The sequence below is a fragment of the Budorcas taxicolor genome, chromosome 14 (genome assembly GCF_023091745.1).
Source record: "Budorcas taxicolor isolate Tak-1 chromosome 14, Takin1.1, whole genome shotgun sequence".
NCBI classification, from domain to species: Eukaryota; Metazoa; Chordata; class Mammalia; order Artiodactyla; family Bovidae; genus Budorcas; species Budorcas taxicolor.
This window is the reverse complement of record NC_068923.1, coordinates 47,827,345-47,833,572: the sequence shown is the minus strand read 5'-3', so window position 1 is coordinate 47,833,572 and position 6,228 is coordinate 47,827,345. Positions and strand designations below refer to the sequence as shown.

The following is a 6,228-nucleotide window of genomic DNA, read 5'->3' as shown; positions in this document are numbered from 1 at the left end:
CCCCAGCCAAGTCTTCTCAAGTGGCTGTTGATCCTCCAGCTCCACAGCCAAGCCCATCTCATCTATATATAACCTAATCTTAACTAGAGAGTGTGAAAAGTTAAAGTCTTTGTAGATATAGGAATACATTCTCTTTCACTGCCCTACCTACAACCCACACCCATGAACTCTTAGGTTTCTACATTTTCAGTGTGATTCTTGAGAACAGGAAAGAATTCAAAACCAAAGCAATGGAGTTACTCTATGTACTGTGAGGTCATATTTCACTTGGGAGTTGGGGTTAAAGTTAGTGCAAACTACAAAAACCAAGCTGAGTCAAAATTATCTCGGGAAATTTTTTTTTTTTTTTTAGCCACAAATAAGACCTTTTGTCATCATTAAAAAAGGCCTGCATTTTAAACAGATTCTTGGACTGGGGGCTCATATCCATCAGTTTGTTTAACTTTAGCACCTGTCTCATCCCCAGCAGCTTTTCCAGAACCACTAACTTCACCATGCAGTTCCACGAGTTTTCCCAATTCAAACTTGGACTTCTTTAGCATTTTTACTTTTCTAACAAAGACATCGTAAAGCAGATAAATAGATTGGCAAGCCTTTTCTATGTCTTTTCCAATGCTGTCTGGAATCAATTTACTGACCACTTCTTTCAAGTCACTTGTCTGCACCCCTCAGGTCATGATTACCATCATCTCCATGTGAATCAGGCATACCTGCTGGTGCTGGACATAAGAGGTCTTCTGAATTTGATTACTGTGTTTCTTAGTAAAGCCCATGCAGGACAGACAAAGCGAATAACAATCGGTAGTCTTGACAACAAGGTGAACTTCAGTCATGGTCTACTATTTTTTTTTTTTTTTTTTTTTGCCACGGAGCACATTTTGTCACAGGTAAGATCTATGCCATGGAAACTAGTCAGGCAGTTTTCGCCTTGAACATCCTCCATAATTAGCTTGAATTTTCTAAAGGCAACTTCATCATTCTGCAGATCAGTGAGATTCACTTCAAAAATACAACCCTTGAGGCCATCAGATTCAATTTTGGTTTCTTGAGTTCTCATGACCAGTGTTTTCCCAGAATAGCTGGTGTTTTCACATGATACCAATATTCTCAGAAAATGGGGCAACCACTTTCTTCTTGGCTTTCATAAGGCACTTTTTCTTGCCAACCACCATGATGCTCTTCAGAAGACCAAAAGGGTTAGAAATCTTAAGGGGCTGTGGTAGGCAGAATTTGGAAGAAGACCTCCTGAGAGTCCTTTTCTGGTTATTCAATCACACACCTCTCTGACTACCACTGTGAAGGGATTTTTTGCAGGTGCAAAGCCCCTAATCAGTTAGATTTTACATACAGAGAGTATTGGGGTAAGCCTGACCCAATTGAGAGAACTTTGAAAGCAGAATATTTGCTCAGGCTGGTATTAGCAGGGGAATTCGGAGAGACTGAAAGAACCACACAGATTTGCTTAAGCCATTGCTGGCTTGCAGATGGAAGGGAGGACCAGAGATTGGCCCCTATCTGCTGAAAGTGACCCCTGGCCAACAGCCAGAAAATGAACAATGACCTTAGTCCTACAGCAACAAGAAACTGAAGGCTGTCAATAACTTGAAAGGAGCCTGGAAGCAGATTCTTCCCAAGCCTCCAGACAGGAGCCCAGCCCAGCCAACACCTTGATTTCAGTCTTTTGAGACTCTAAGCAGAGAAACCAGACAAAATAGCCCATATTTCTGACCTAAAGAACTGTGAATTAATAAACAAGTATGTGCAAACTGCCAAGTGTGTGGTAATCAGCCAAACAAAATGAAAAACAGACATTATTCTATATAACACCATGAGATTGAACTGTTTAAATTACTTTTTATTAATTTAATTCCTCTGTCACACTAGCCACAAATCAAGCACACCATAGTCACATGTGGCGACTTGCTACCATATTGAACACTAGAAACTACAGAACTTGTCCATCATCACAAAATGTTCTATTGGACGGAATGCTCTGAAAGATCCAAAAAAATCAGTTTTGGGTCTTCCCTGGTGGTCCAAAAGCAAAGACTCCATACTCCCAACACAAGGGGCCAGGGTTCCATTCCTGATCAGAAAACTAGATCCCACATGCTGCAGCTAAGAGCTTGTGTGCAGCAACTAAAAATCCCTCATGAATGCGACTAAGACCCGGAGCAGCAAAAATTATAAATTTAAAAAAAAAAAAGGAAGAATCAGTTTTCCTGTAGTTTTAACTCAGATTAATATTACTTTCATAGCACTTATCATGAACATCCTATTGCAAAAGTCAAACTTCAATTGAAGAAAGTAGGGAAAATCACTAGACCATTCAGGTATGACCTAAATCAAATCCCTTATGATTATACAGTGGAAGTGACAGATATATTCAAGGGATTAGATCTGATAGACAGAGTACCTGAAGAACTATGGATGGAGGTTTGTGACATTGTACAGGAGGCAGTGATCAAGACCATCCCCAAGAAAAAGAAATGTAAAAAGCCAAAGTGGTTGTCTGAGGAGGCCTTACAAATAGCTAAGAAAAAAAGAGAAGCTAAAGGCAAAGGAGAAAAGGAAAGATGTACTCATTTGAATGTAGAGTTCCAGAGAATAGCAAGGAAAGATAAGAAAGCCTTCTTCAGGGATTAATGCAAAGAAATAGAGGAAAGCAATAGAAAGAGAAAGACTAGAGATCTCTTCAAGAAAATTAGAGATACCAAGAGAACATTTCATGCAAAGATGGGCACATAATGGGGAGAAATGATATGGACTTAACAGAAGCAGAAGATATTAAGAAGAGGTGGCAAGAATACACAGAAAGACTATACAAAAAAGATCTTCATGACTCAGATAATCACGATGGTGTGATCACTCACATAGAGCCAGACATCCTGGAATGTGAAGTGGGCCTGAGGAAGCATCACTACGAACAAAGCTAGTGGAGGTGATGGAATTCCAGCTGAGCTATTTCAAATCCTAAAAGATGATGCTATGAAAGTGCTGCACTCAATATGCCATCAAATCTGGAGAACTCAGCAGTGGCCACAGGAGTAGAAAAGGTCAGTTTTCATTCCAATCCCAAAGAAAGGCAATGCCAAAGAATGCTCAAACTACCAGACAGTTGTACTCAGCTCACACACGAGTAAAGTAATGCTCAAAATTCTCCAAGCCACGATTCAGCAATACGTGAATCATGAACTTCCAGATGTTCAAGCTGATTTTAGAAAAGACAGAGGAACCAGAGATCAAATTGCCAACATCTGCTGGATCGTCAAAAAAGCAAGAGAGTTCCAGAAAAACATCTATTTCTGCTTTATTGACTATGCCAAAGCCTTTGACTGCGTAAATCACAATAAACTGTGCAAAATTCTGAAAAAGATGGGAATACCAGACCACCTGATCTGCCTTTTGAGAAACATGTATGCAGGTCAGGAAGCAACAGTGAGAACTGGACATGGAACAACAGACTGGTTCCAAATAGGAAAAGTAGTACATCAAGGCTGTATATTGTCACCCTGCTTATTTAACTTCTATGCAGAGTACATCATGAGAAAGGCTGGGCTGGAAGAAGCACAAGCTGGAATCAAGATTGCCAGTAAAAATATCAATAACCTCATATATGCAGATGACACCACCCTTAAGGCAGAAAGTGAAGAAGAACAAAAGAGCCTCTTGATGAAAGTGAAACAGGAGAGTGGAAAAGTTGGCTTAAAGCTCAACATTCAGAAAACTAAGATCATGGCATCCAGTCTCATCACTTCATGGGAAATAGATGGGGAAACAGTGGAAATGGTGGCTGACTTTATTTTTCTGGGCTCCAAGATCACTGCAGATGGTGATTGCAGCCATGAAATTAAAAGACATTTACTCCTTGGAAGGAAAGTTATGACCAACCTAGACAGCATATTAAAAAGCAGGGACATTACTTTGTTGACAAAGGTCCATCTAGTCAAGGCTATGGTTTTTCCAGTGGTCATGTATGGATGTGAGAGTTGGACTATAAAGAAAGCTGAGCACTGAAGAACTGATGCTTTTGAACTGTGGTGTTGCAGAAGACTCTTGAGAGTCCCTTGGACTGCAAGGAGATCCAACGATTCTATTCTAAAGGAAATCAGTCCTGAATATACATTGGAAGGACTGATGCTGAAGCTGAAACTCCAATACTTTGGCCACCTGATGTGAAGAACTGACTCATTGGAAAGACCCTGATGCTGGGAAAGATTGAAGGAGGGAGGAAAAGGGGATGACAGAGGATGAGATGGTTGGATGGTATCACTGACTCAATGGACATAAGTTTGGGTAAACTTGGTGATGGACAGGGAAGCCTGGCATGCTGCAGTCCATGGGGTCAAAAAGAGTTGGACACAACTGAGCAACTGAACTGAACTGAATATTACTTTAAGCCACAAATATTACATTAATTGCATTTAAGGGCCATGTGTAAGTAAAATTTATATCTTTAATGCTGTAGATGAGATGGTTGGATGACATCATTGACTCAATGGACATGAGTTTGAGCAAACTCTGGGAGATGTTGAAAGATAGGGAAGCCTGGCATGCTGCAGTCCATGAGATCACAAAGAGTCAGACACATGCTGAGCAACTAAGCAAGAACAACAATGCTATAGTCACATTTAGTCCTGTGAGATGCTCACACCATGGAGAAACAAAAGGGAACTAAGACTGATCAAGGAAAACAGATTTCTCCCTTCCATTTCCTGCTCACACTCAGATACATAATCAATTTGTGGAATGGTGAGTAGAATCTGTGATATTTTTTCTACCCTCTCTCTCTGAAATCCTAGAGTTGGACTTGTTTCACTTAAATGTGCACATGATATGATTCTACTATATCCACCATACTTATTTGCAGAAGGCTAGCAATCATATTCTGAACCATCTTGGAAAAGAGAACAAGCTGGAACTAACTTTGGAGTCTGACAGTTTGGCAGAAAGGAAACTCTGGTCATTCAATCCCAAGCCCAGGGAAGTCTAACCCTGACTAATAGTGTAGGGATACTGTAGAGGAACAAACCAAGAATAAGCACCCAGGCTTGAAGGTGACAGCAATTCTAGGTATCATTTAAAGTAGGGGTGGGAGGCCACAAAATTGCTTTCCTGAAAAACAATAAGATTTTGACCAATTATATCAGGTATTTTTGCCATTTGCATATATTTCACAAACCTAAAAATAAAGAATCACATTTTAAACCTTTTTATTTTGCAACAGACACCTCCATCTCATGGGGTGTGCTTATGACTATCTCTGAAGCTATGACAAGACCACACTGTCACATGTCAGGTGTCCTAATAAAAACCTGAAAATCAGATTTTGGTTTAAGTTCTGGCAGATAAAGAAAACACAGGAATTAGATGAAAGGCCAAATCAGGATTCAAGTCATACCAGAAAAATGGAAGGAGGGACTCGATAACAGGGCCCTGGGAAGATGGAAAAACAATGGGAAACTAGGAACAAAAGACCTAGTCAGATGGCCCTACACTGACATGTATCACTGATCAGGCCACGGAGTTCAGTTCAATCTTAGTGACATACATGGGGGATAGCAGGCCAGTTCCAGACCATTCTCCTTTTAAAAAGTGGAAACCACACACACACACAAAGAAATATCATGGGGTTACTGTATTTAAAATAGATAACCAACAAAGACCTACTATATAGCACAGAGAACTCAGTACAATATTCTTTAATAGCCTAAATGGGAAAAGAATTTGAAAAGGAATCAGATCCTTGTATGGTCATAACTGAACCACTTATCTGTGATACCTGGAACTAACACATCATTATTAATCACTATGTCATTGTTTAGTTGCTGAGTTGTGTTTGACACTTTTTATGATCCCATGGATTGTAGCCTGCCAGGCTCCTCTGTCCATGGGATTTCACAGACAAGAATACTGGAGGAAGCCCAATTTAATCACTATCAGTTCAGTTCAATTCAGCCACTCAGTCGTGTCCGACTCTGCAACTCTATGAACCATAGCATGCCAGGCCTCCCTGTTCATCACCATCTCCCAGAGTCCACCCAAACCCACGTCCACTGAGTCTGTGATGCCATCCAACCATCTTATCCTCTGTTGTCCCCTTCTCCTCCTGCCCTCAATCTTCCCCAGCATCAAGCTCTTTTCCAGTGAGTCAGCTGTTCACATCAGGTGGCCAAAGTATTGGAGTTTCAGCTTCAGCATCAGTTCCTCCAATGAACACCCAGGACT

The 6,228-nt window shown here is 40.6% G+C and overlaps 1 pseudogene; it reads right to left on the bottom strand.

The window, feature by feature from the left end:
* Window positions 1-395: 395 nt before the first annotated feature.
* Window positions 396-1,172, bottom strand: LOC128059426 (40S ribosomal protein S3a-like; annotated as a pseudogene).
* Between the last annotated feature and the right edge of the window lie 5,056 nt (window positions 1,173-6,228).